General features: G+C 36.4%; 1 long non-coding RNA gene across 1 annotated transcript; it reads right to left on the minus strand.

Moving 5' to 3' along the window:
- Window positions 1-4,525: 4,525 nt before the first annotated feature.
- LOC149312647 (uncharacterized) lies at window positions 4,526-6,412 on the minus strand. Its single transcript, XR_016281423.1, has 3 exons — window positions 6,224-6,412; window positions 5,100-5,247; window positions 4,526-4,648 (listed from the first exon to the last, which is right to left on the minus strand). It is a non-coding gene; the product is annotated as an uncharacterized LOC149312647 (long non-coding RNA).
- Between the last annotated feature and the right edge of the window lie 2,888 nt (window positions 6,413-9,300).

Below are 9,300 nucleotides of genomic sequence, written 5' to 3' on the forward strand. Positions count from 1 at the left end.
GGGACCCATGGTAGTTTAGAGAAACGTAAGACAAGATTACATTTTAAAAACCACATTCTATAAATGTTTTAATAAGAATGAAATGCCAGTGTTATTAAAACTAATGGCCACAGTGTATTGAGACATAAATTACTAATAAAAAGTTTTCAAATGAACTAAAATACAGCATGGCATTTCATGCATACACTGAACAGAAAGAGATCAGGGAGAGGACCAGATGGTCCTTCCATGAAAAGGTGTTCTAAAGCCTTGGAGCAGCCATGGAGAAGGCCCTGTCTCATATCCCCACCAAATGTGGGGTGAAGGTGAACAATACCAGGGAGAGATCTAGCCTATTCCTTCCTGTAAGGGGGTTCTGTCATGGTGTCTTGTGTGTGTGAAATTGCCCTCACAGATCAGCCACCAGAGACAGAGCTTCCATATAGTCTAAACCAGAATTGTTTGCACTGAATCATATTAAAACATTATTTTAGTGTTAACAAGACATTTTGTGGCCTGACTTAGAGATACAGATGTTGGACCATAACGGTACAACTGTCCCCAATGATGAGACACCATAAAAAAGTCAACAACATAGGTTTGTAAAGAAGGCATTGTAGCTCAAGATCCAGCTCCCACTCACCCCCTTGTGACCTTTAATAACAATTCTATATCAAAAAGGGAATTAGCCCAAGCGGAGGCTCCCCAGAGCAGAAAACCAGCTATATAATATTGATCCTGATGGCTCAGCATGGGAGAAGCCATGATGGGATCTCTCAAGATCAGAACCTGCATAATTCCTTCACTATGGGAAGGATGGTAGTGAGTTAGACTGGGAGATTATTTGTATATAGCAGATAAAAGGAGTCTCCTCCTGGAAATGAAACTCTTTTTGTCTGAGAACATACATGGCAATAGTCCAGTCATTACTGCTCATTGCACCCCGTTCCTCTCACCTTGGAAAGTTGCTTCAACCTATCAAAATACTGCCCTTAGGACCCATTTCTGGTTTTAAATACATGTGCCCAGACAATAGCAAAAGGGTCTAGTCTGAAAATAGCAGAATCTCTGTTCAATTTTGATTCGACACCACAGTAGCTGGCCACCCCATTTTCCAAAGGCTTCTACTGAGCCATTTTCAATCTGGCTGTGTTGCAATTGAAGCTATGCTTTAGGATTGAGAGTATTATCTCTTAGCAACCCTATGACTCACTGTTATTTACTAATTTGCTTTCTTAGTTCTTGTGCATGTGTTTGTGAGAGAGTGTGTGCTTGTGTGTGAACTCCCTTTTTAAAATGAGCATAACTAATTAGAAAATAGTCTTCAGAGTTTTCTGGTTTTGCAACCATTATATACAGGTCAAAATCCTGGCTATATGTTACTGGAGCCTTTTCATTGCATAGAATCATAGAATCGTAGAATTGGAAGAGACTACAAGGGCCAACCCCCTGCCATGCAGAAACTCTCAATCAAAGCATCCTCAACAGATGGCCATCAAGCCTGTGTTTAAAGACCGAGCCTTAATTAATTTGTAAATTTCCTTTAGAGTTCTCTGGGTTTGGAACCGTTATACACAGGCCAGGATCCTGGCTTTATGCTACTGTATGCCCATTTTATTCAACGGCGAAATTAATTTATCTCAGTGTGCCTTCTCACTGCACACTGAGATAAATTAATTTCCCCACTGAATAAAATTTGTGGGTGCCCTGCCAGAACCCCCTGCAATCTAGGTGACAGCATTCCATGGTATTCAAGCCAACCAAGTTATATTGGCATCTGAGTCAGAAAATCCCCTCCACACATGTACCTCTCCAGCTCCCTGGCAATAAAAATATAGTGACAAAGAATTCTTAAGAATTTGCTGTCTGTTCATGGCATCAGAAATCTTGCAGCCTCAGCTTACTGCCAGACTTTGCTTAATGGTATGGCCAACTAGGCTGTCAACACTGAAATTAGTCATCATGTACAGAGTAAACAGATTGAAGATCAAATGTGAGTCTGTGGCTCTTTCGATATTTCAGGAAGAGGGGCAACGTAACACATGGGATAAAAGCATGACATGGAGTCCACTTTTGTGATTTTGGACATCTAGTGTTGTAAGGCTATGAGGGAATGAATCCCCTTAGGTAGGTGTCCTAGGGTGCTTCTACACTGCAGACATTTGACATCACTTTAAATGCTGTAGCTCCATCCTATGGAATCCTGACACTGTAGTTTGTTGTGGCACCTGACTGAGCTCTTTTCCAGAGAAAGCTAAATATCTCACAAAATGATAAATCCCAGAATTCTATAGTGGGGAGGAACAGACCGTAGAGCAGCCAGGCCCACTAATGGCTCTATATGTCATTACAACTCCCTCTAACTTACGATCATATCCTTATCTCCAAATTAATTCTGAATTCTAAAATCACTGTAAATACCACCTCAATATAATTCAAATTATATTTATATCCATTAACAAAACAAAATATATTAACTATACACCTACTAAATCCTTGCAGTCAACTCTCTTAATTCTTAGTCCTAAAACTCCATGCACCTTAAATCCCTTTCAGTTCTTATCAGATATTCCACACATAAATTCCAGCCTCTCTCTCTCAAAAAATGCAGTCTATCACTTTAAAAAAATGTGTCTTTATCAATATCTGCTATTCAAATACTTTTTTAAACCAATAATCGCTTGACATACTATTGACTCTTTTCCAATATTTAGCATAGGCTATTTGTCATGCTGTCAACATATGTCAAATATGTCTTCCGGGTTCTTTTTTTAAATACAGTACAGCTTTCCTCAAAAATACCAGGTAAAAAGAGTTCTGGTTTTAACTGTAATTCAACTTTCTCTTTTTTGGTAAATTAATTCTAATAATCATCCAGAATTATTTTTCTTTCATACACTTCCTTCACATATGGGGAAAAGAACCATCTCTCTCTCTCTCTTGTTTGCATTTCCAGCAGTTGTTATTCACTTCTTTATCCATCTTACCAGTCCAACTGGGGTGAGATTCCACCGGCACATCATTTGGAAAAAAAGGTTCTTTCAGGACCATAACAAAGTGTATACTTAAGTTTTTTCATCCCTGCTTCTCCATTGGGCCAAATTAATATTATGCCCTATACTTCTGAACTATTAGTAATTTCTCCTCCAAATTAAAGGTTATTAACAAGTTATACATTTTGGGCAGCAAGTGATCATCATTATCACATTTTTTTTCTCTAAAATTCTGATTTAATAGCTTCAGAATCTCCATTCTTTTTATCTACTTTGTATCTTTCCAGGATTTGTAACTAGGGACACCGTTGTAGCCTAAAAACTTCCTGTTCCAATTGTTGTCTGTCTTTAATAATAAATTCCCCATTTCACTTTTCTAATAACTATTTATATATCAGCCATGTGGTTGAATTCTAAACTCTTTTTGACAACTCAAATGAGGGAAGTTATGCACAAAACCTTGATTTGTATTTCCCCCGGATTTTTAGCAGCACCTTTAAAGGGTATATAACCTTGCCATACCACTTTCCCTGTCTTTATTGCCAGTATCATGATCTGATTTTGAAAGTTCCTTCAGTTTCCTGAAGAATTTGTCATGTCGACTAGAAGGCTGCAATTCAAGATACAGAATCTGTAATGTTTCAGGATGTGTTATGCACTGTTCTGTGTTCTTGCCATTGTCTCAAAGGGGGTCTGAAAGAACATGGCTAAATTGTTGGCCATCTTTTTTCTTTATACTCCAGTTAAGTTGTTTTGCTCCTTTTAAGATTTTTACTATTAAAATTCAAATGCTGTTGTTTACTTTGTCCCTGGGTGGCAGCAAAGGCTTAAGAAAGAACAGTTAGAAGCACATTAATCTCAGGCTATTGCTCAGTTCACAGATGAGTTCTGCATGGCTACTTTTTTCCTTGAAGGAATAAAAAGCTGTTCATTCAATCCAGCACTCTTCTTTTAAAAAGCCCCACATTTTCCAATAATGTCCCACAGATTCTTCAAATCTGCTACATCTTCCTCCTAAACCGCTTTTCTCATGTGTTTCAAAGACATATAGTCTGAAAGCAGATAAGATTACTGTGCTAGCATCACAATGTGGAAATAACATGGGACACGAACAATGAAGAGGGAGTAAAACTTTCACATTTTAAAGTTAATGCAGATGGGGATAAAAGTAAACATGTAACATTTACTTTTTAGTCTTAAAACAGTACTTTTAGCATCATGTGGGATATATGACTTTTTATGTAAAGGACTAGAAAAAGAAACAGATATTAATGTGTTAATAACATGGTATTTGTAAAATCAGGAAGAATGCTTATACTAGATTTTCATACACTTTAAAAAGTAATAACTTGTACTAAGATACTAGGGATTTTAGAAATAATTTTGAACTGTGGTTTGCATAAATAATTTTTAAATAATTTTATTAGCTTACAAGAAAAAAACATACATATTAAACATACATACAAAATAACATATAATCCTACATACATTCATACAAAGTGACAAATTAAACATATAATGTGCAAATCGTCCCTAAAATAATACAGTATTCTAGTCTTCAGCACTTCTACTCTTATTTGCATCAGTGAGTCTTTTTAGATCTTCTCACATTTTCACATCTACTTTCTTCACTGTCCTTTCTCTATCTTCTTCCTTCTTCTTTGAACATTACTTACCTAAAAAAAAAAAAAGAAGAAGAAGAAGACACAGTTAGGTTTATCTATACCAACAGATTCCCGCATATTTTCTTATCTATTTTCCTAACCATACACATCATACCAATATATAATAACTTCCTCCATCTTTGAGTTATGGCATATACCACTCTCTTACAGACATGTCATCTAAAGTTACATTATAAAGTCTTCATCATTATGCGATTTAAAATATTAAGATAACTGCTTCTCTTCCGCATATAAGGCTAGAAATAAAAAAACAAAACAAAAATCACCTATTCTAACAAAGAGATGATACTAAATTCTATCCGTCTATTATCATTAAATGTCATCTATAACCTGCTCTTCACTTATCTCTTCTTTAGCTTAACTTATAGTTTGGTTTACTCATAATATCATCATATCTTAAAAAAATACGATTTACTAATATAGAACTAATATAATTTAATACTTTATTCCAGTCTTTGGATATTGTCTCCCAAGAGTCGTTTTCGATTATGGTGGATAGTTTGTCCATTAGCAACATCTCATATAGATAGCTGCTCCATTCGTCTATTCTAGGGGTGTCCTTCACTCTCCATTTTTTTGCATAGAGAACCCTGGCAACAGAGACCATATACATTAGGATTTTAACATATCTCTTATCTATACTATCCTCAAACATCCCTAGCAGCGTACTTTCTGGAATTAGTTTCAATTCAATCTCTAAAATTGTATTTATCTCATCAGTGATGGCTTTCCAAAATTCTCCAGCCTTTCCGCAAGTCCACCAACAATGGAAATATGATCCAGGGGCTGTGCTGCATTTCCAACAAAGATTATTAGTATTTTTATAAATTTTGACCAGTTTAGTTGGAGTAAGATGCCACCGAAAATATATTTTATACCAATTTTCCTTTAGATTTTGGGCAGCTGTGTATTTTATATTTTTTCCCCAAGCCCTTTCCCGTTGATCAAGATTAATTGCATATTCCAAATCCTATAATGTTTTATATATATATACTTAGATATTTGGGAAGAACAGGAGACACTCATAGATGGAAGGGGATGTACGTGTGGTTCTGAGGGAGACAGCGTAACAAATAATGATATCTTGGGTGATAAGAGCAATTCATAAAGCAGCTAGGTCATGTCCCGTCCCACCTCATCTGATGGTAGTTCATCTCTTTCCATATAGAAGCAAACACAATGAAAAGATACTGGTAATGAATTTATTTCTCAGTGATTTTCATAGGCTGATGTTTGAATTACCCCAACACTAAGGAAACACTCAAATGTCTTAATCATTTGCCAGATTGTTTCCATTGTATGGATCAGCTTCAGGACAGAGGTTTATTTGTATGTTCTCGATATTCACATGATAGTAATTCCAAACTTTCCCTTTAAGATGGAAAATAAATCTTTAGTATTTCTCATGCTTTCCCCCTTTTTTCCACAAATTAATTGTGTGTGTTGAAGGGGGGGGGGGGGCAGAAGCCTCACTCCTGGCACACGAACTATAAAAGGTTTGCCATCAACAAAAACCTATAAATTATGTATGACACATTTCCAATAAATAATAATAATAGAACATACTCGTTTCAGGGCTGCAAACAAAATTAACAGGTTTCATAGCGATATAGATGAAAACCAAGACAGAACATGGCAATTAAAAGTCGTTGAAGTTCAAGTCCAATGGCATCATTCTTCATGTCGGAAGTATCCTTAGTTCCTTTTAGCCCAAGCCAATTAGTCACTGTAGTCCTGATTCTTGATCCATAATGATGCCAGCTTTTATTGATTTATAAAGAAAAATACAGTGTATTAGTTGGCATATATATCTTTCTTTTTTTGCATTACATTCTTGATTACTCTAATTCATATTTCTTTTCACCATATACTTTTCATAATTTCAAAAAGAAAGTATAAATTGATTGCATCTTTCCCCACAGTCTAGCCTTAATATGATTTCTACTCTTACTATGTTGTTATATTTTCCTCCCCTATGTATACCTACTGACTCTCATTAGATTTATAGTTTCCTTCATTTACATGTTCTTAACCACAATGCGTAGTACATAATGTTTTAAAGTTTTTCCCCATGTCTGTCATTATTCCCAGATTTTATTGATGCTTTCCCAGTTCCTTTGGAATTGTTGCTCCTATTTGCCATTAATCATCATTGTTAATTTATCCATTATCATTAAATCATTTTTTTTAGTATCCATTCCTCAAACAAATGAGAGTTTCCTCCTTTCCAAAACTCAGTAACTCCTATACATGACCACCACATAGGAAAATAGTTACTGTATATACTCGACAATAAGTCGACAAATTTATGCCCCAGAATTGCCTCTAAAATTTTGAGGTAGACTTATAGAAGGGTCAACTGATCAGCGGTGCTTAGAAGGGTCTCAAAGCAAGCAGGCCTGATGCCCCAATCTCCCTTGAAGACCAATTCTTTCCCTGCTCCAGTTCATTTTCCAACTCTTGGCTTCCTAGCAGAAAAACTCCCAGTTTAAAAGCACTTGTGTCTCTGCTCTGTTTTGCTAGTCTTGGCTTCCTAGTGGAAATACTCCACATTTAAAAAAAACTTCTCTTTTGCTCCGTTTTGCAAGTCTTGGCTTGCCAAAGAATAATCTCTCCATTTAAATCCACTTGCTTTTCTTGTGCTCCTTTTTGGAAGCCTTGGCTTCCCCAGGAAAAACCTCTCCATTTAAATCCAATTTGCTCCGTTTTGTAAGCCTTGGCTTCCCCAGGAAAAAAACTCTCCATTTAAATCCACTTGCTTTTCTTTTGCTCCCTTTTGCAAGCCTTGGCTTCCCCAGGAAAAAACCTCTCCATTTAAATCCACTTGCTTTTCGTTTGCTCCCTTTTGCAAGCCTTGGCTTCCCCAGGAAAAAACCTCTCCATTTAAATCCACTTGCTTCCTTTCTCAATCCAATGTTAAAAAGGAAATTTCTCCTCCAGCACCTGGGAATCGGTTGGGAGAGGTGAGAGAAGGAGGGACGTAAAGTGGTATTTCCCCCTTTTCATCCTTTTTTATAGAAGTTTTACCCACGACTTATCCATGGATCATATCACAATCCAAGATTTTGACCCTGAAACCTCCCCTCGACTTATACATGAGGTCGACTTATTTCCCCCACATCTCCAACACTTACTTCCATTGGAACCTTTTCCCATGGTTGCCATTTTTACAGGAGTCAGTGTTATCGTTTTGTAGCGCAGCCCATGATGAGGTACCACGGCTACGTTTGGCGCCAAGATCACCTCCTTTGGGGCTGTAGTGTAGCAGCTTGTGAGCTGGAGAAACACCTCTCCCCTTCCTGAGTAACTGAAGAGACACTGTAGACCAAGGTCTCTCAGATGAGGATTTTATTCTTTAAGTTCCAATATGTACAGAGCTATCTACAGACATCTATCTACACAATCCACCATCTATTTACAGAGTAAACCACAAAGTCAACTGACTCCAACGTAATCCTCAGCCAAGTGCCAAGACCAACTGTCGAGGCCAATTGTCATCATATTGTTCAAATTGCCCTCCAGCCCTGGCTGGTGAATGGCCAACCTGTTGCTATTAAATCCCACAGTCAGTTGCCATCTATAAAATACTTTGTAGTAATTTTCTATCAGGTTAGCACTCTTAGTGAATTTTAGATTCCCCCCTCCACACACTTTCTCTCATGAATTGATGGGTATTTGTTCTCTCATCCAGTTTCTCATACAATCTTTTATCGTTTCTTCATTTAAATCAGTATCTAATAAAGCTTTATAAATTTTTGAAACCATATGTTTTCCATCTTTAAATAATTTTTTGTCTATTTTCTTCATTTCGGTTTCAATTCCGATCTGTTTAATGTCTTTTTAAAATCTGTTTCAGTTGGAGGAACGCTAGCCATTGTATTCCTGAATCCTCCTTCTGAATCATTTCCAGAGTTTTAAATTTTATTTCGCCTTTCATTTTATACAGAAGGTCTTTATATGTAATCCATTTTTCTTTTTTTCCCTTGCATTTTGTATCTAAATTCGCACCTCCAAAGCAAGCAATTTCTCATTTTTCAAGTTAATCCAATCCAGATAAAGTCACATGCATTATGGTAAATTTGCAGATTTGGCAAGCCTAGACCCCTTTACCTTTGCTATCTTTCATGACAGATGTTTTAATTGCAGGTTTTTTTACCTTGCCAAATAAATTCTCTAATATCTTTTCACCATTTGGTATAGATTGGAAGAGAAAAATCATCTTGGGGAATGCATACATTTGTATCAAGTCTACCCTGCCCAATAATGAAAGTTGTAACGTCTTCCATTTTCTCAAATCCCCCTGTATTTTATTCCACACTTTGTTACAGTTATTTTTTAACTGCTCAGAGTTTTGGTTTGTAATAGTAATCCCCAAATATTTGGTGTTTTGTATTATTTTAAGGTCAGAATTGTCTAGCAGGGATTTTTCGTCTGTTTTTGAGAAGGTCTTTGTCATTATACCACTTTTTATTTGTTTGTTTGTTTATCTTGAAACCTGCCATCTCACCTACTTCTTTTAATATTGTCCATAGTTTTTTTGATACTATTTATTGGGTTTTCTAGAAAGATTACAATGTCATCAGCAAATGCCTTTAATTTGAAGTGGTGATTCTTAATCTGTAGGCCTCCGATTTGTTTGTCAT

Source organism: Sceloporus occidentalis, unplaced genomic scaffold (assembly GCF_023333645.1).
Source record: "Sceloporus occidentalis isolate IW3139 unplaced genomic scaffold, rSceOcc1.0.p SCAF_5, whole genome shotgun sequence".
Classification (NCBI taxonomy): domain Eukaryota; kingdom Metazoa; phylum Chordata; class Lepidosauria; order Squamata; family Phrynosomatidae; genus Sceloporus; species Sceloporus occidentalis.